Source organism: Dermochelys coriacea, chromosome 9, assembly GCF_009764565.3.
Source record: "Dermochelys coriacea isolate rDerCor1 chromosome 9, rDerCor1.pri.v4, whole genome shotgun sequence".
NCBI classification, from domain to species: Eukaryota; Metazoa; Chordata; order Testudines; family Dermochelyidae; genus Dermochelys; species Dermochelys coriacea.
Window position 1 is genome coordinate 37,661,608 of NC_050076.1, and position 20,970 is coordinate 37,682,577.

The following is a 20,970-nucleotide window of genomic DNA, read 5'->3' on the forward strand; positions in this document are numbered from 1 at the left end:
TAAGGATATATGCAATATCCAGGGGGGTGAGAAAAACTGCTTAATCTAGATATTGCCAGTCAAATAGGGTTGAGAGGTTAGATTGCGTGCTTATATTTTATTTTATTTTATTTTGGTAACTAACTCTGACTTCTTGCCTATCACTTATGATCACTTAAAATCTATCTTTTGTAGTTAATAAATTTGTCTAACTGTTTATCTTTACCAATGAGTTTGCCTGAAGTCTTTGGTAAGGGTCTTTGCTCAAGTTTTACAAAGGCTGGTGTATATCCACTTAATGAAGTGGTGAACCAATTAATAAATTTTCACTGCTCATCTTGAGCAGTGCAAGATGGTATATTCCTGAGGTGCAAGGCTGGGAGCTGTGGGGATTTGGCTGGTGCCTTTCTCTGTGTGATTCATGAGTGGCTCTGGGAGCATTAATGCCATCTAGCTGGATGTGGGGCTCCACATGCTGTTGTGCTGAGTGATCACAGCAGCTGGAGGGGTTTGCTACTTGCCACGAGCAAAGCATTGAGAGAGACAGCCCAGGCTGGAGAGTTCAGGGGGCATAGCAGTCCCACAGTCCCAGGCTGCAACCCAAGGATCCCGTCAAAATGATATTTTGTGGCTTTTGTCTCCAAGGGGACACTGAGGAGTTACAAGAAGGGAGGCAGGAAAAAAGAGGTAGAGGAGCATAGGTTTCTGAAGCCACTGTGTCAATTTCACATTGGGGAGGGGGGAGAGGGAAATTCTGACCATTTCAACATTTTCAGAATGAAACACTTTGAATTTTCCTTTCCCAAGGAGTTTCCCCTTTGAAACGTGTTTTATTTTGGATTATGCTATAGTATAAAACAAAGGAGTCAAAATCAAAACAGAATGTTGAAATGACTGTGTCACATGAAACATTTTGATCGACCCAAAATGGAATATTTTTCAGAACTCTCTTTTGAAGTGTTTCAAAATTTTTGAGTTTCATTCCTAATGGCAATCAAAACAAATTTTGAATCTTTCTGTGAAAAAGAATTTCCATTCTCCGCACAGTTCTAAGTACCACCCCTGGTAAGATGCAGTATTTTGGCATGACCTGCGCTAGTAACAGAAATACAAGAAAGAAAAATATACTTTTCAAGACCATAATAAAATATGGCTCAATTCCTTTTAAAAAGTTGGCAAAGGCTCAAGGAAAAGTTTCTTATTTTTCCAGAACCATTCGAACATTTGGAATTGTATCTCATTCCTCCTACCTGATTACCAGGTTTTGATGCACTTACTCACAGCAAATAGTGCGTTACTCCTTGAACAATCCAATTGATTTCAGTGTGCGGTAAGCCACAATTGAAAGCAAGTAAGGATGTCAGGATCAGGTCCTAAATATCTTTGCAAACAGCAAACTTGTAACTATGTTTCCATTATCTGACTCATCCAGAAAGTCATAAACATACCCTGCACTCATCACTGGTACCGGTGGTTGTGGGATGAATCACTTGTAAGCCTTCACATTTTTCCTATTAAATCCTCTCTGCCAGCTTTCTCATTATCAGCTCTGCTATCTGTGGAATAATCATCCACAAGAAGAGTACAGCCAGCCTAGGCTGCGTCTCCAAACATCTTTACTTTGCTACTCTGACAACATCAGCCCTTAATTAATTGCTAGTACAGGGGCTGAATCTGCAAACCTTTCTTGCAAGAAATAGTGTTTCCTCACAGGCTTAGTCCCGTTCAATGTAAGTATTACTTATCGGTAAGGGTTCCAGAATCAGCCCATATTTATCTTATCCAAAATATACAAATAGGAAAAGAAAACCCTTCTTTGAATTTTATTGTTTTCTCATTATTGTTCAGAAACAAACACCTTTCACAAGATTAACAAACATTTGCTTGTGGTTATGACCTCAAGTCTTGACCAAAGAGTATGTAAATTAGAATCCAGACACTTTAACATAAGGGGAAAGGCACAATCTTAACATATTATTTGTTGTATAGTTCTGATCTTGAAAACATTTTGAAACTTGAAATATCTATCATAGGGTAGAATTTATCAAGTTAATTATTTTCTCCCTTTAAAATGATGGGCCTAACAGTTTTGAAATAAATATTGATTGAATTTCAAGCAAAGGTACACACAATTATTTCCATATACATGCACACAAATAGGAGATGTGCCTGCTAATATTGATAGAAAGTTTATAGAAAAAGAAAACATATAGGCTATTAACTGTAAAGTGGTCTGTCATTTAAAAAAATCTGACTACAAAATACAGAACACTTATAAGATAAATGCAAAAAAGCCTATTTCCCCTTAAAAAACAAATCATGCCCTAAGCAATAAAGATGAGATGTTCAAACTTGCCATATTTTCCAGGTCAGGGGAATGCACAATTCCCAAGTATTTTATGTCAGCGGGAGCTCATGTAGCTCCATTCAGGAGCACTTAAGAGAATTATTGTGCCTTTGAATTCTAACATAATCCCTTGTGTCTCCTGCACGCATCCTAGGTAACACCAACCTTTCTTTATGTTGAAGAAAATTATGCTATATTATGCTGGATGTTGGAAGTGACCAAGGGCCCAATCTTTAAAGATATTTAAGCATCTAAAGACGCAGATAGGCATCTAGTGGAATAACACACCCAGGATCCTGACTTCCACTAATTTCAATGGTATTTAGGCAGGGCCGGATTACCCAATAGGCAGACTAAAACTTGCTTAGGGCACCAGCAAAGCAGGGGGCACCAAAAAATATGAGATTTTTTTTTTTGAAAAAATTTGAAATTTGATATTTCAAAAAAAGCATTGAAGTAGTCATCATGGGAAAATCAGAACTTTGTTAGACTTCCTTACACTCCACTACACACTCTTCCCCCATTTTTCTGTTCTCTTTTTATTACTTATCCGCATCTAAATCAGGGGGGCATCCTACTAACATAGATTGAAATAATGCCAGGAAATCAGATCCTGCCATGTATTGCAATAAATTTATGTTTTATTATTGATATATTCTTCTGAGTATAGCTGAAGACCAATCACAAAAGGGAGAAACTATACAAAAGGCAGAAAACATTGCAAACAAGATGCAAGAACTAGAGTTTGTATTCATGTTGACCATGTGGAATTAAATTTTACAACACTTTTACCACACAAGTCAAGCTCTCCAAGAAAAAGAGAGCTTGAAAACATTTTGGATTTGAAAACATGTGCAGACCTCTGTCAATCATTAGCAGACCACTTACATACTTTGAGGAATGATTTCAAAAGACTTGAAGACATATCAAAAGATATCTTGCCTGATAGTAACTACAAAGAAGCCCAGTCCCGCAAGCGAATCAGGAAAAAACAAGCAAATGAGAGCAGTGCAACAGAAACCGCATTGAATCCTAGAGACAAATTTTGTGTATCTACCTCCCATGCTATAATTGATATACTTTAAGCTCATATGAAGAGGAGAGGTGAAGTGTACAAAGAAGTATTGAGTAGATTTTCTTTTCTAAACGAAATGGACTTATCTGATGAACCATATTCGCAAGGTTCCCAAAAGCTAGTTGACTCATACCCTGTTGACTTGAACATGAATCTCTGTGGAGAAGTATGGCAGTTCCACTGTTATATGTGCACAACCTTTCATGAAACAGGAAAAATGAAATTCAGTCACATTGATCTTCATGACACAATACTGAAAGACGGAATAAAATGTGTATTTCCAACTGTAGAGATCGCACTACGTATTTTTCTAACATTGATGATTACTAACTGCTCCGCAGAACGCTCTTTTTCTCAGTTGAAAAGAATAAAAAACCCTCAGAGAACAACAATGTGTCAGGACAGACTTGATTCACTTTCCCTATTGTGTATGGAAACAGATATGCTTCGTCAAGTCAAAAAGAAAAGGAGTACTTGTGGCACCTTAGAGACTAACACATTTATTTGAGCATAAGCTTTCATGAGCTACAGCTTACTTCATCCAGAATTTTGCAATCAGAAAATCTAGAAAGAAGCTACTTTAATTTCAGCATACATGTTTTGTGTCATTTTGAAAAATAAAATTTTATTTTACGATATAGTATTGTTTTTATTTTGAATTACATATGGGGGGGCACCATAATCTTTTCAGTGCTTAGGGCCTCTAAAAGTCTTAATCCGGCCCTGTATTTGGGTACCTCTCTGCATCTTTAGGCACTTAAATACCTTTAAGCATCGGACCCAAAGTTTTCCGATACTACAGCAACGTAAGCCACATGAATACCTAGATAGAATTCTCCCCAGTTCAGGCGTATGAAACATTACCTCTAAAATAGGTCAGATACGCTGATCCCAGGGCATGCTGCAAAGCCTTTCCCAGACATGCGGAGAGGGTGGAGGTTTGGAGGGAACAGAGCTCTGAGGCACAGCGGGAATCTTGCTGTTTAATCTATTCCTCTCATTGTCCTGGTGAATTTTGTTAGGCAGGCAGTCTGATCACTCTTTTTTTTTTTTTTTTTTTTTTTGCATGAGATATGCTGACCACTGTACAGGATTGAACCTTCCACGCTTCCCCCATCATCTATTTTAGAAATTCAAAGAAATACAGAAAAAAAAAATCAAATCCAAGTCTAATCTTAGTAAAAGTATAATAATCAATAAAATATTTGGCAAACTACTTTCACGTGGCTTTAAGTAACACAAACACCAGCTCAGCTGTTTAGTATGCTGCTCCTCTGTCTGATGAATAGTGAAAGGACTCCCCCCTCCAACTTCATGCTATTCCCTAAGCGGGCTGTTGACCTGAAGATTGTCTAGACAGTGAAAACTAAAACCCCAAAGAGTACTTCAAAGTTGGGTCTGATTTTAAAGAGCCAGGCTGCTGCAGATCTTGGCCCTCTTATACCTTTTAACTTTTTATTATATGTTTGACTATTTATCATTTTATGGTTAATTTAGCCATGAAAGAACTGACAGATCTGCACATTAAAATCTTTTATGGATTCTCTGCCCAGTACTGTTCAGCCGACAGACAGAGAATATAATTTGTCTTTTCCAAAGAAAGCTTTCTTGTATCTTAAAGATACCAGCTTTTCTATGAAATAAGGTAGTTCAATAGTCAACTTTTCCCCACCCTTGGGCTTTTCGAGAGCTAACAAATCCAGGAACTCATACTGGCCAAGAGCATCTGATTTATAATGTTTAAAATTTCCAGCACATTGCTGAAATAGCACTCAATCCACTAGGATCAATTGCATTGGGCCCCTAAGAATAGGAAGGAGAGGAGCCTTCTGCACACGATCTCTCACCTCATGGGTTTGAACAAAAAAAGAGGTGTAATTGTTGAGGTTACTCTGTACCCCAAACCTTTAGGGTGCTGTGTCTTGGGGGCAAGCATTGTAGGTCTTCAGCATCTAGGCCTTGTAGGCACTACCCTGGCGGATCCCAACAATCACTCAAACACATGGCTAAGGCAAAGATTTTTGCTAAGGTTGGCAGAAGGGGAAAGGTTGCAAATATCCTAGGCACAGAGGCTTAAACAGTTTCAATTCAAAGTGACACAATGTCGGGGTCTCTGGAGCAGTCCAAGTGAGAGACCAGGTGCCTGGGTTGTCCTCTCCAGTCCAGTCTCTGACCAAGCAAATAAACATTTGGGGATTTCCAAGCCAGGCTCAGTCAGTCTCTCACATTGGGACCCCTTTGCACTGATTCCCTGCCCAGCTGCTGCTGCTCTCCATAAGTCACACACAGACCTATGCCCAGCTGTAACATCTGGCAGGCATAGCCTGTTCCACATGCAGCTTTGTCCACAGTTCCTGGGGCTTCTCTCCCCTGCTGCCTGCTGCCATGTGGCTGCCACTTCCAAACAGAGCCCAGACACTTGCTGATTCAGGACCTTTCCCCTTACCTGGCCACAGGAAGGGGAAGTGCAATGGGAAACATAGCTCCTGCTGACTTATGAGGAAGGGAATGCAATAGGGAGGGGACTGATGGGAGCTGTAGTCCCCTCTTTTTCAGACCCTTCACAGAAGTATTTGTAAAGCTTAGCAGACCAGTTGCTCATTAAAGTCAACAAAGCTATGCTGGTTTACATGGGATGAGGAGCTGTTCCGCTCTCATTAGAATTTTAGTGAATTCAAAAAACTTAAAATGAAATTAGTTAAGGAAAAAGTCTCCTTGGAAATTTGTCCTTAGCACATACACTGTATCCATTATTATAGCATCCAAACACCTCACAAACTTTAGTGTACTTATCACAACACCCCTGAGAGGTAGGAAAGTGCTATTATCCCCATTTTACAGATGGGGAACAAAAGCACAGAGCGGCTAATTGACTTGCCCAAAATCACAAAGTCTGTAGCAGAAGAAGGACTTGAAGCAGGTTTCCCAAGTCCTAGGTTAGTGCCCCAATCACTGCATCATCCCTCCTTACAAGTGATTTCAGGCATCAGGATCTGGCATTTCTAAGAAAAAATGAAAAGTTCAGAAATATGAAGAGCAGTCAACTCAAAGCATCCTGCCTTGGATAAAGTGGCAGGTCCAAGATCTCTATTATGCTGGAAAAAAACAGTCTGGTCCACATGAAAGTCAGTTGGTGTTTTTCAGTTACTTCAGGGAGCTAGCCTGATAGCGAGGCCAGGAAGAATAATATTTTGACATTGACTTACCTCTAAGTAACCAGAAGTTACAGAGGAAAGGGAAATTCTGTTGTTAAAATGGAGTTTGTAGGGCATTTGTAGGGCTGTCACATAATGGAACATTTTCTCTGAGTAACTGCACAAAAAGTAATTTTGTGGGTTTTATTGAACAACACAAGATAATTTAAGCAGTCATAAAAGGATAATAAAAATACAGGAAGAGGTGCCCAGGCACAGAGAATATTAGAGGCACTATAGATTATGAGCATGATTTCATTTTTATTTTATTTATTTATGATTTTTAAAAATGAAATCCTCAATTGGTAAGGAACAAATTCTGTTTTCACTTCCAGTTGAATGATTATTATTAGTTATTTATATTACAGCTAAGATCCAGCTAAGATCACAGCCCCATTATGCTAGATGCTGCACACTATAATTGTAAGCCATCCTCTTCCCTCCAAAAGCTTGCAATTGAAATAGCCAAGAAAGCCAAGATGTGGTATTCAATTTTTAAGAGAAGGAACAAAAGAGATTAAGTGATTTGCCCAAAGTTAAACAGGAAATATGTAGCAGAGCTAGAAATTGAACATGGATCTCCTGACTACCAGTCCTTTGCCTTAACCAAGCAAGATCCTTTGGAAACCCCACAATGAACAAAATACTTGTAAAGTCATTAAAAATTAATAAAACTCTGGAAACAAACCAGAGCCACAAGATTTGGATTTAGGGATTGTTTGGATCTGGGGTTTAGTCTGGGACCATTTTTAAAAGGAAATTACAACATCACATGTTTTTAAGGTGAAGATTGTATCAGTAGTGTTAGAGTACTATAATTAGGAAAGAACTTTAATTTAGATCACTTGTAGAAAAGGACACAGCCTTACACAAAGACAGGGAGCTAGATTCTGATCTCCGTTACTCTGGTGTGAAATCAGAATAATCTGCATTGCTTTCCAGGGAGGTAGAGTCCTCTGGCTCACAGAGTAACCCTGATGTAAATGAGATCAGCATGTGGCTCACTGTCTCTCAGTTACAGTTTCAGTGCTAGCTATACCTGCTCTCTTGGGAAAAGAGAAAGAGCTGGTTTTAACAGGCAACAATATGTTATGCATTTTCAATAGGTTATTTTTTGCCTACAATTTAATAGCTTTGTGAAAGTCACAGAACATCTGGGTAAATATTTTGATTCACTGTAAGACACCTTACCTTTTCCCCTATTAGAAGATATCACAAATTTGTTCCCAATGTCTATTATGCAAGCAGGCTCTGAATCAGCAAGGCACTCATGCACATACTTAATCTTAGATCAGTGGAAATCACTAGGAATTTGGGAGGCATAACATATCTAGGTTCATGCCGAAATATCTGTATCATACACAGCCTAGCTGCTCGAATGAAACAGTTCTATTTATCAGGCCAAGAAGATCAGGACTCTCCAGGGTGCTTTTAGATTGAGGGTGCCATGACTTCAGCATTCCTTTATGTCATAGAGCAGAATTTAAAGTCAAAACCCACATATCTCTGGGGAATAAGACAGCGAAGAATTCTGAATCATATTCTAAGACTGAGGGGGAAAAGAATGAATCAACAACAAATACGAATGAAAACATATTCTTTCACCCTTGATTTTCCATTATCTTCAGACTGAAAGAGAAAACCCTCTTTACACTTTTCCAGATGGCAGTTCAAAAAGATTTTAATAAATTAATATTTCAAAGCACTGCTCCTCCTTCTTGGCTTTTTTATTATGGCAATTTCTTTCTTTGGTTTAGAAGACGGTGCTTGTCATTTGCAGCAGCGACATCAAGAACAAAGAGCCCCTGAAAAAAGTTTTAGATGTAAAATAAAACCTCATTTGGGGTGACAAGGGTGGTTAGTTGTCAGAAAGGTGAAGAATTGATTACAAAGTTTGTTAGAGACTTTATCTGCAAAACATAGCACAAGACAGAAGGATTAAAACAAACAAAAAAGAAAGTGAAAGGATTTCTATGTGGACAAAACACATGGCCCTATGTCATGAGCTCAGTCCTAAGCTCACCTAAAAATAGTATATTTAAATCAACATATATTGAACATAGTATCATACCCAGGTAGGAGATCAATCTGGTATCATTTCTTCTTCCATGAACTACTTTATTGTCAACTCTGGGATGATAATTCTCTCCCCAACAGCTGATGATCAATGATGATCAGCTGATGATTAGACTGAGCATTAGAGGTGTGGGAAACATTTGACTCCGATGTAGAACAAACACTATAGGCCACCAGCATCAATTCAAATTGGGTCACACCCATAAAACAATGAGTTTGTGGATTCCCAAATCAGAAATTTGCCGGCTTCAGTCAGTACCAATGACTGGGCCATTAAAAGTCCGGTTGGCTACCTGCCCTGCTCCGTGCGGCTCCCGGAAATGACTGGCATGTCCCTCTGGCTCCTTGGCACAGGGGTGGTCATGGAGGCTTTATGTGCCGCCCCTGCCTGCAGGCGCTGCCCCGAGTGCTGGCTCCACAGCTCCCATTGGCTGGGAACTGCGGCCAATAGGAGCTGTGGGGGAGGCACCTGCAGGCAGGGGCAGCATATGGAGCCACTTGGCCGCCCCTGTGCCTTGGAGCTGGCCACTTCTGGGAGCTGCCTGATGTAAGTGCTGCCTGGAATCCACACCCCTAACCCCCTCCCTTACCCCAACCTTCTGCCTGAGCCCTGAGCCCCCTTCCACATTCAAACTCCCTCCCGGAGCCCACACGCTGCACCCCCACCCCCAGCCCTGAGCCCTCTCCCACACTCCAAATTCCCTAGACCCAGCCTGGAGCACCCTCTCCCACACCCAAACTCCCTCCCAGAGCCCGTACCTTCTCCCCCTGTGCCATCCCTGAGCCCCCTCCCACACCCAAACTCCCTCCCAGAGCCTACGCTCCCTCCCACACTCTAACCCCCCACCCCAGCCTGGAGCCCCTTCTGCACTCCAAACCCCTTGGTCCCAGCCTGGAGTCCCCTCCTGCACACCAAACCCCATATCCCCAGCCCCACCCCAGAGTTCACACCCCCAGCCAGAGCCCTCACCTAGGCCGGAGCCCCCTCCTGCACCCTGAACTTCTCATTTCTGGCCCCACCCTGGAACCCCCACCCCCATCCCAAAGCCATACCCCCTCCAACACCCTGCCCCAGTCTGAAGCCCTTCCTGCACCCTGAACCCCTCATCCCTGGCCCCACTCCAGAGCCCACCCTTCCAGCCCAGAGCCCTTATCCCTTCCAGCACTCCAACCGCTGCCCCAGCCCAGTGAAAATGAATAAGTGAACGAGGTTTGGGGAGAGTGAGTAACAGAGGTATGGCAGATGGAGTGAGCAGGGGCGGGGCCTCAGGAAAGTGCGGGTGGAGGTGGGGCAAGAGTGATCAGTTTTCTACAAATAGAAAGTTGGCAACCTTAATTTCTCCCTTCTCTGGCAGAAAAGCAATCTGGTTAGTTCTTAGGTTGTTTTGCTTTTTTTCTATGCAGGATTTTTGTCTATATAGGAATTTTTGGAGAAAGTCCTCAGCCCTGTAATAAGATAGGATTTTCAGTTTTCTTTGACCATCTGGGAATTAAAGGACAAAATGATATGTGATGCATGCTATACTAAATAAAGGCCCTAATCCAAAACCCACAGGGTTTAATGGGAGTCATCTCATTAATTTCAATAGGCTTTGGATCGGGCCCAAAATAAAGATTAAATTATCATTAATAACAGCTAAAAATAATTATATTAAGATACTGGAAAAGTAAGTCAGATCCCTTAGCTGCAGAATGGACGTTAATTATCTTTATCCAATTCAAAAGCATACAGAAAGGTACAGAGAGCAGCATACAGTAGGTAAAGGACAAAGATCTAGTCTGAGGAACTATGAGCTCCTTATTTTATCACCCCCAAGTTAGACTATTGCATTTTCCTCTCTCTGGGGGCTGAATGCTACACGCAATCCAAGCTGAGTGCAGGACTCAGCAGCGTGTCTCATAAGTAACGAAGACTGACACAAACATCTCCTGGGTGCTATGTAAACTCTTGCTCTTCTCAGGATTCCGTTGACAACCTCATTAGTCTAGATAAAGCTCTATATCTGTCCTGTCAGTCCTCAACCTCAAAGGAAACCTGCAGAACACTTTCAAAAGACGAGCCTGAGAGCTTAAATTCATAACGTTGCTTAACACTAAAAATCATGGTTTTAATAAAGACACTGGATTCATGGCTTATGACAACAATCCATAACCCACTAATCCCCCTTTTTGTCCTGTGACTACAGGGGTGTTAATGGGCCACTTTGCCTTGAATGGTCCCTTAGAATATGTGCTCACTACTTAGGCTAAACTATCTGTTTGATCTTGTAGTTAGCCACTGTGAGGGCAAGTCTACACTAAAAAATGAAGTTGATCTAGGGCTACACTACAGCCTATGTTGGCAAAACGTATGTCGCTCAGGGGCTGAGCTCTCTCCCGTCAGCATAGAATGTCTTCACTATATGCACTGCAGCTGTATCAATATAGCTGTGCTGCTGCAGCGCTGTATATATTAAATTGCATCAACTTGCAGCCAACTGCTGTAATTAATCTGCTTTTGCATGTTCACACTGCACTCCTTGTGCTGGCAGTGTGTGTCCTCACCAGGACCACTTGCACCAATTTAACTCTCAGGGTAGGGCTTTGTGGGATGGCTTCTGAAAGCCATCTATAAATGGTTGCTCTCTATAAATATATCAGAGGGATAAATACAGGAGAGGGAGAGGAATTATTTAAGCTCAGCACCAATGTGGACACAAGAACAAATGGGTATAAACTGGCCACCAGGAAGTTTAGACTTGAAATCAGACGAAGGTTTTTAACCATCAGAGGAGTGAAGTTTTGGAATAGCCTTCCAAGGGAAGCAGTGGGGGCAAAAGATCTATCTGGTTTTAAGATTCTACTCGATAAGTTTATGGAGGAGATGGTATGATGGGATAATGGGATTTTGGTAAGTAATTGATCTTTAAATATTCAGGGTAAATAGGCCAAATCCCCTGAGATGGGATATTAGATGGATGGGATCTGAGTTACTATAGAAAATTCTTTCCTGGGTATCTGGCTGGTGAATCTTGCCCATATGCTCAGGGTTTAGCTGATTGCCATATTTGGGGTCGGGAAGGAATTTTCCTCCAGGGCAGATTGGAGAGGCCCTGGAGGTTTTTCGCCTTCCTCTGTAGTATGGGGCATGGTTGACTTGAGGGAGGCTTCTCTGCTCCTTGAAGTATTTGAACCATGATTTAAGGACTTCAATAGCTCAGACATGGGTGAGGTTTTTCATAGGAGTGGGTGGGTGAGATTCTGTGGCCTGCGCTGTGCAGGAGGTCAGACTAGATGATCAGAATGGTCCCTTCTGACCTTAGTATCCATGAATCTATGAATCTATGAAAGGCAGCAACAGTCAATGTAAGCAATGCAATGTCTACACTGACACTGCATCAACCTAACTACATTGACTTAAGCACTCTCTTGCGGAGGTGCAGTTATTAAGTCATGTGACAGGGTCGGGCCAGATGGCTACAGGAGAGTGGTAGAAGGCAGATATATTAGCCTCAGGTTAAGTAGGGTAAGGTAACAGGGAAGGTTCCAGAACAATCAGGAACTTTCTGGAAACAATTAAGGCAGACAGGCTGATTAGAACCCCTACAGCCAATCAAGAAGCTGCTAGAATCAATTCAGGCAGGCTAATCAGGGCACCTGGGTTTAAAAAGGAGCTCACTTCAGTTCGTGGGGTGTGTGAGGAGCTGGGAGCAAGAGGTGCAAGGAGTAGGAGTAGGAGTAGGAGTAGGAGTAGGAGTAGGAGTAGGAGTAGGAGTAGGCGTAGGCGTAGGCATACTACTGGAAGATTGAGAAGTACAAGCATTATCAGACATCAGGAGGAAGGTCCTGTGGTGAGAATAAAGAAGGTGTTGGGAGGAGGCCATGGGGAAGTAGCCCAGGAAGATGTAGCTGTCACGCAGCTGTTACAGGAGCCACTGTAGACAGCTGCAATCCACAGGGCCATGGGCTGGAACCCGGAGCAGAGGGTGGGGCTGGGTTCCCTCCATCCCCCCAAGTCCCTACTTGATATTGGAGGAGTTGAACTGGACAGTAGGTTCTACCAGAGGGGAAGGTCTCTAGACTGTCCCTGACCCACTAGGTGGATCAGCAGAGACTGCGGGGATTGTTCTTCTTCTTTTCCCCATGGTGGCCAGTGAGGAGGCTAACTGAGTGAACGGCAGGTTTGAGCCACGAAAATGGCCAAACTGAAGGCTGCCGTGAACCTCTGAGGCGAGAAAATCCACAAATAAGCACAGGACCCACCAAGGCAGAGGAGGAACTTTGTCACAGTCTGTATAGTAGATGACTTACATCGATAGGAGCTACATTGTAGATACAAGTTAGGTCAATGTTAAGCTGCTTTGGTCCAATAAAATATATTATCTCACCCCCCTTGTTTCTCTAATATCCTGGGACAGATATGGCTACAACAACGATGCATATATAAATCTCTTAACATGCTGGAATCTGGTCAACTTAGAGACTTCCTCATCACCCACTTTGATCAAGGGCATTTGAGTGCCATAGGAAAAATGTAGTTGGAGAGACTCAGGGAAAAAGTAGAAACCAAGTTATCAGTGTGTATTTTCAGCAGGGAGAGAGAGAGGATGCAAATTGATGGAGCCAAGCTTGAATCTATTCATAAAGTAAAATATATCTAAGTGACACAGCCTTTTCCTATCAGTGATGCCCTAAAAGAAATCCAAACACAACTGGGGAAAGAAAGTGGACTCTTTCCTTTTTTTTTAAGCTATAAACCTTCTTCATAACTGTTTGGTGCTTAATACACCTGTGTGAGGAACTGACGTTTTGAAGGATTTAGAGATTTTGAAATTTGGCTTCACTCCAAATCAGAACAAAAACCAAAAAATTTGAAATCCCACCCCACAAAAGTTTCATTTTGAGTCTATCAAAATATTTCATTTCAACAAGCCAGAAATGTTTCATTTAGATTCTGACTTTTTAAAATTTTGCATTATTCAAAATTTTAGAAAGTTGAAACAGAAAGTAATTTCCAAGTGGGAAAAACAAACAAACAAACCATTCATTCCTAAAATGTCAAAGCAAGACACTTCAACACTGTTGAAATGTTTTTGGTTTTTCTCCCTAAACGAAATTCTGGCAAAAATCAACTTGATTTTGTGAAGTATTTCAATTTCAACGCAACCACATATTCTGACGGAATATGGTTTTGTCAAAGTTACTCCAAGCAGCTTTAGTCCCTAAGTATTAAGATGATGGGTGCTTAGAGTAGAATAGATAGTGTTGGGATTCCCTCCAAGACCTTTTCCACTCAGCTTATCCAGAAGACCACCTCTAGTTCTGGGAGAACACCTCCTCCAGTTCCACTCCAGATTTCATCATTTGGATTCCTTTATTTGTCATACAGCAACACTACACTGAGTTATCCGACTCAAATGTGGGGAGACAAATGCAGGGTATATCACATCTCCAAAGGTACACAGAAACCTTCTCCCTTTACATACATTTACACATCTCAATGCATTTCCTATACATTACATCACACTTTTTTGGATTGACTTGGTTATTTGGCAAGAGACAATCCCTGTGCAGCATAATCTGTCCATGCATTGTCCACACTCCACCTAGTCCTTACCACATCTCCACATTCCTAACTTATTATCTTGCCCATTGTTATTCTTGCTCATAGTAAATGGTTCCCTGTGAGTTCTTCCTCTTATTTTAGCTGGCTCAGAGATTTTGTCTTTTTTACCTCCCTAGTTCTGTCTTCCAAGAAATGAGGCCTCCCTGCAGGTGTTAATTACTCATGTCAGGACAGACCTCAGCTTCAGACAGCTAGATCATCATCTTTTCAGACATATGGAGAGTGTCAATTTATGCATTAAAAGCCTTGGTTTCGTTGGAAAGGAATTTTAGGATAGACTATGAAAATAATATGTGGGTTGTGTGTGTGCTCACATATATTTTTACCTATATATGATATATAAATAGGTATTTGTATTACTGCAGGGAACTGAATGATAAATTTATGATTCAATAGCATACAGTACATCAAATATGGTTTTTCTTTTTTCCTTTCTGCATGCAAAAGATAACTGGAAAAAAAGAGCAGAAACAAGAAGAAATGAAATACATTTATCTTTTATCAAAGTATTTTGTTGCAATCATACCATTGTCTTCTCTCCAAGCTGGCATTCAGATTAGATTTCCTAACTTTCTCTGTACCATAGTAAACCTATTTGTGTAAATGTTAGTAATAATCAGGCAAAATTCATGAATGATTCCTGCCTGCTAAGGTCCGATGAGTACCTTTTATTTGTTCTTCTCATAGAGCTAAACTCTGCTACCAGGTTACATCAGTGTAAGGATTTGCCCACATGGGAAAATTGATCAGGATATCTATTGTGGAATAAACTACTCTGCAATAGCTATTCCAAAATAGCTCCTCAGGGGGGCACTCTGCTCTGAATGAAGTGACTTTTATTCATGAATAATTAAGGCACTCCTGGAGTAATTATTCTGGAATAAAGTCATTTGTATCCCAGAAGAGCGCCAACTATTCCAATCAATTTCTCCATGTAGACAAGCCTCAGGTCTGCAATAACTCCACTATTTCAATGGAATTACTTCTGATTTTTGTTAAGCTATTTCTATGGAATTTCTCCTTTTACTGTCTTCAGTTCCTTTCTATTGTTTGCATTTGGTCTCAACATCCTGTATCTGAACTAGTCACTGAACTTGTCAAAACTGGGCTAGCTCAGTGGTTTGAGCATTGGCCTACTAAACTCTAGGTTGTGAGTTCAATCCTTGAGGGGGCCATTTAGGGATCTGGGGCAAAAATTGGGGACTGGTCCTGCTTTGAGCAGGGGGTTGGACTAGATGACCTCCTGAGGTCCCTTCCAACCTGATATTCTATGACAAGATAGTACAGCCAATATATCTATTGTATGTTGCTTGCATCTTCAGTTTAAAATTAATCATTCCTGAACAAGATTTTTGAAAACAGAGACCTGATTCTCCATTGGCCTGCACCCTATGTAGTCATTTGAACCAATGCAAGGTAGTTTTTAGGGGTGTTTCCCATCATCTTTGCACAGGTGTAAATGACTGCGCAAGGTGCAGAGCCATTGAAAATCAGGTCCTGGGTACCTACATTAAATGGGAATTGCTTGGTGCTCAAAGAAATTCAGTCTAATTATTTAGGTGCCAACATGTGGACTCAAGAACTGGACTTTAAAATCTTGGTCTTTGTCTTTCAGAGTCATTTGCTTTGCCGTTTGCTCATCTATTCTAGTTTGCTAGCTTATCTCTAAATAAATAAAAGCCCTTCTCATTGTACCATTGATATGTTTTTTTCCTGTCACCTTGTCATTGTAAAAAGAAAAGGAGTACTTGTGGCACCTTAGAGACTAACAAATTTATTAGAGCATAAGCTTTCGTGAGCTACAGCTCACTTCATCGGATGCAGTGAGCTGTAGCTCACGAAAGCTTATGCTCTAATAAATTTGTTAGTCTCTAAGGTGCCACAAGTACTCCTTTTCTTTTTGCGAACACAGACTAACACGGCTGCTACTCTGAAACTTGTCATTGTATTGTACCATTGATAGGTTTTTTTCCTGTCACCTTTATTCTTAGTTCTGTTGTTCTGGGTTGTCAGACAATTTCAGATGGATCCTGGTCATCTTACCTTTTCCCCTAGTTTAAGGATGTCTGTCTTTGTTCCACGCAGCTCTCTTAATAGAATAGTCTATCCTAGATTAATTTGGTTCTTGTACATCAGTTGTCGGGTAAATATAGGGAATCAAAAATAGTTCTTCAATTTAAAGTTCTTCTAAACCACCAGTTTATTGCATCTCATCATATCCCTGTACTACAACACACTAGAGATGGGCAAAGAAATTGAACAGATTTTTCAGTTCTCAAAAACATTTCATGAATTTGGGTTATTTTTCATTTCAAAGCAGCATTTCCAATTCAAATTTGGCCAATTAAATACACACAAGGATGAAAAACATCCCAAAAGTGCAAAATTGAAATGAAAAGCCTTGGGAGAAAAAAATTATGTCAAGTCAAACAATGTTTCTGTCAACTCAAAATAATAGAAAAATAAAAAAAAAATCATTTTGAATTGACCCAAAAAGTTTTGGTTGATTCAAAATTAAACTTTTCAATGCAATGAAAATTTTTGAAAATAATTTGGTTTCAGTTTGAATGAGAATTTTTTTGTTGAGATTTTGATTGGGTCCCCAAATCAAAAGATCCATTTTTGCTCATCTCAGACTGGTTCTTCAGAAATGATACATCTGGTCCATATAACAGAAGTCAAAATACATTTTGTCTGTTGTAGTGGGTATGGATGGCAGCAGTAGAAGAGTTAGTCACAGTTATCAGTTAAAGAAATGCCTATGATCTGAAATAAATGAAAAATGTGTTTCTGCAGCAGACACAGTGCACAAGCTAATGCAATCCACAGTGAGAGGAATGCATGGATTTAAGAAACAAGGAGCTTATTTTGACAGCTAAGCAATGTTCTTTGTTTCAGCAGAAAAAAAATTAAAAATGATTAGCAGCAAACTACACTTAAAGATTCAATAATTAAGATGAAGACAATAAATGACAATGTGTGGGCATATGATGTTAAAGTGGTAGACAGTGCTTTTTAATAGAGTCTAAAGGACATTCGTGGGTAGGGCTACATGAGAAGAGATACCACAGAATAGAGCAAAAAAATTAAGGCAGGAAAAATCCATTGAAACAACAGCAATTATTTCAACTCTTACCAAGTTTAGGAGCTTTGTAAGCCACTTCATTATAGTACTTTCAATAACTTGTAGAAAGCTGCTTTGATTGAGTGACATACCAGGGTACAGTCCAGACCACTGGGGGCTGTGTTACCCCTACCCTGTAACCTGGGGTGCGTTGCAATGCCTTGGTGTTGTAGCTTGCCAGTCATACTCTGGCTCTTACTTGCCTTGTTATACTATAGGGTGATCCCAACACACTCCTACTCCTAGACTTTCCCCCATAAATGTATGTTTTATACTGCCCAGTCCTCTCCTAGACAGTCCAACTATATTAAGTCTGTTATTTATTTAATAAAACAAGTTCACTAATTACAAAGCGAGATTTTAAATGAGTACAATAATGAGGCATAAAATAGTTACAAGAATCAGAAATAGTTATTAGAAAAATAAAGATAAAATGTTTTCTAGCCTATCTTAACAAACTATTGAGAGTCAAGCAAAATTTCTCACCACATGCTTCCAGCAAGATCATTGACCAAAAACTCTTCACATCAGGACTCCTCCCCCAGAGTCCAACAGCAGTTTCCTTTTGTCTTCTCAGGCGCAGAGAATGCGGTGGGCAGGGAGAGAGAGAGAGATGGGAGGGGAGTCCCTTGGTATGTTTGCCCCTCTTTCTATGAAAAGAAAAGGAGTACTTTTGGCACCTTAGAGACTAACAAATTTATTGGAGCATAAGCTTTCGTGAGCTACAGCTCACTAGCTCACGAAAGCTTATGCTCTAATAAATTTGTTAGTCTCTAAGGTGCCACAAGTACTCCTTTTCTTTTTGCGAATACAGACTAACGCGGCTGCTACTATGAAACCCCTCTTTCTATAGTTTCAGTCCCACTCTTGAAAAAAGATTTCCAGCTGAGAGCCAAGAGACAAAGAGTCTATATGGAAAGATGTTCTCTGCTGGTTTTTCCCCCCACCTGTTTGAGCTTCCTTTGTTTTCCCTGTTTGCTACTTTGTTTACTACTTAAATGCAAATTAAGGCAAGCACACATTCCTTTGTTAAGGACAGACCTGTCTGCCAACGTCTGCCTGAGCAGGGTTGTGGGGTAGAGATTTGGAATAAGTGTTAATAACATCACACAGGGGAATGTTATAACTTCACATTCAATGTTGCTGCCCATATTTTATCAGGATACTATTGATCAGCAAGTTACGATTTTTCAAAGCATCTCTCACAAGATACACCATGTACAAAGATTATTACAACAGTGTGTAGGGTGTGAATACAGGGGTGGATTCCATGACAGATTACCATAGTGAAAAAGAGCAAAAGGTTCTTTTAGTCTTTCATCCGGCCTCCATTAGGGGCTTATACTGGTTGTTGCAATGAAAAGCAAAAACACTTCCAGCAAAGCACCTGGCCAATTATGCATGCCGAATGCAGCCATCTTATATTGACAATCTCTATCAGAGGACTCCAAAGGCAAAAAAGGGTTTGCTGATATGAGCTATATGTTAGTATTAGCCTCTTCACTGTTCAAATATTTGGCCCATATATCAGGCTGAATGATGATTTTTGCAGCTTCTAGTAACCAAAAGAAGTTAAAAAAAATACTATACATGCAGCAAATACCAGCATGGAGTAAAGCTACATGAAGTTCCTGCTCATAATTTCCCACAGTTTTCAGATGTCTAAATTTCAAAGGAGAAAAACAAATAAACTGAAACTGGAACAGGAAGAAAGAGTTTGTTAGTTTTATGGAAAATCCTAAGCTATGTTTTAAAAGCCACAAGTCAAATGCTCAGTTCAGAGTGAAGAGGTGAGGAGAAAAACACAAGCAAAATAAAAGCGCTTCCTGCTGAAATACAAATATGTCACATGGTTCAGGTCCACTCGAACGTGACAGTGCTTAAATGAACATTGCATTCTGTGAGATTGTCTTGGTCTGTTCAGAGCACTGAGTTTTTCTCCTTCAGACAATCTGTGATTCCAATGTATGCCACTCGTTGTTCCTCTGCTTCCCCTTCAGAATCTGAATAGTGTTGCTAGCATTAGGAAACTATTTTATAGTGCAGATTAAGCAGCAAACTAAAAAATGTTGACTTGCTTTAATTTAATTTGGAGAACTGGCAATTAATGTACTTGCAAGTGCATAAAGAAATCACAAACAACACTATTTTGCTACAAATAAACACAAATCTAACATTAATGTTAATGACAGGTTTCAGAGTAGCAGCCGTGTTAGTCTGTATTCGCAAAAAGAAAAGGAGTACTTGTGGCACCTTAGAGACTAACAAATTTATTAGAGCATAAGCTTTCGTGAGCTACAGCTCACTTCATCGGATGCATTTGGTGGAAAAAACAGAGGGGAGATTGATATACACACACAGAGAACATGAAACAATGGGTTTATCATACACACTGTAAGGAGAGTGATTGCTTAAGATAAGCCATCACCAGCAGCAGGGGGAGAGGGAAGGAGGAAAACCTTTCATGGTGACAAGCAAGGTAGGCTATTTCCAGCAGTTAACAAGAATATCTGAGGAACAGTGGGGGTTGGGGTGGGGGGGGAGAAATAACATGGGGAAATAGTTTTACTTTGTGTAATGACTCATCCATTCGCAGTCTCTATTCAAGCCTAAGTTAATTGTATCCAGTTTGCAAATTAATTCCAATTCAGCAGTCTCTCATAGGAGTTGGTTTTTGAAGCTTTTTTGTTGAAGGATAGCCAGTCTCAGGTCTTCCTGGACACTACGGTGCTAATAAGCGATGGTCACATAAACACCACCCTATATCGGAAACCTACTGATCGCTATTCCTACCTACATGCCTCTAGCTTTCATCCAGATCATACCACTCGATCCATTGTCTACAGCCAAGCGCTACGATATAACTGCATTTGCTCCAACCCCTCAGACAGAGACAAACACCTACAAGATCTCTATCATGCATTCCTACAACTACAATACCCACCTGCTGAAGTGAAGAAACAGATTGACAGAGCCAGAAGAGTACCCAGAAGTCACCTACTACAGGACAGGCCCAACAAAGAAAACAACAGAACGCCACTAGCCTTCACCTTCAGCCCCCAACTAAAACCTCTCCAACGCATCATCAAGGATCTACAACCTATCCTGAAGGACGAGCCATCGCTCTCTCAGATCTTGGGAGATAGACCAGTCCTTGCTTACAGACAGCCCCCCAATCTGAAGCAAATACTCACCAGCAACCACACACCACACAACAGAACCACTAACCCAGGAACCTATCCTTGCAACAAAGCCCGTTGCCAACTCTGTCCACATATCTATTCAGGGGATACCATCATAGGGCCTAATCACATCAGCCACACTATCAGAGGCTCGTTCACCTGCGCATCTACCAATGTGATATATGCCATCATGTGCCAGCAATGCCCCTCTGCCATGTACATTAGCCAAACTGGACGGTCTCTACGTAAAAGAATGAATGGACACAAATCAGACATCAAGAATTATAACATTCAAAAACCAGTTGGAGAACACTTCAATCTCTCTGGTCACTCGATCACAGACCTAAGAGTGGCTATACTTCAACAAAAAAGCTTCAAAAACAGACTC

At 40.7% G+C, this 20,970-nt stretch overlaps 1 long non-coding RNA gene across 1 annotated transcript; it reads left to right on the forward strand.

Moving 5' to 3' along the window:
- The first annotated feature begins 364 nt into the window (after positions 1 to 364).
- LOC122455899 lies at positions 365 to 20,580 on the forward strand. Its single transcript, XR_006274409.1, has 3 exons — positions 365 to 590; positions 7,886 to 7,889; positions 20,569 to 20,580. It is a non-coding gene; the product is annotated as an uncharacterized LOC122455899 (long non-coding RNA).
- Positions 20,581 to 20,970: the final 390 nt, after the last annotated feature.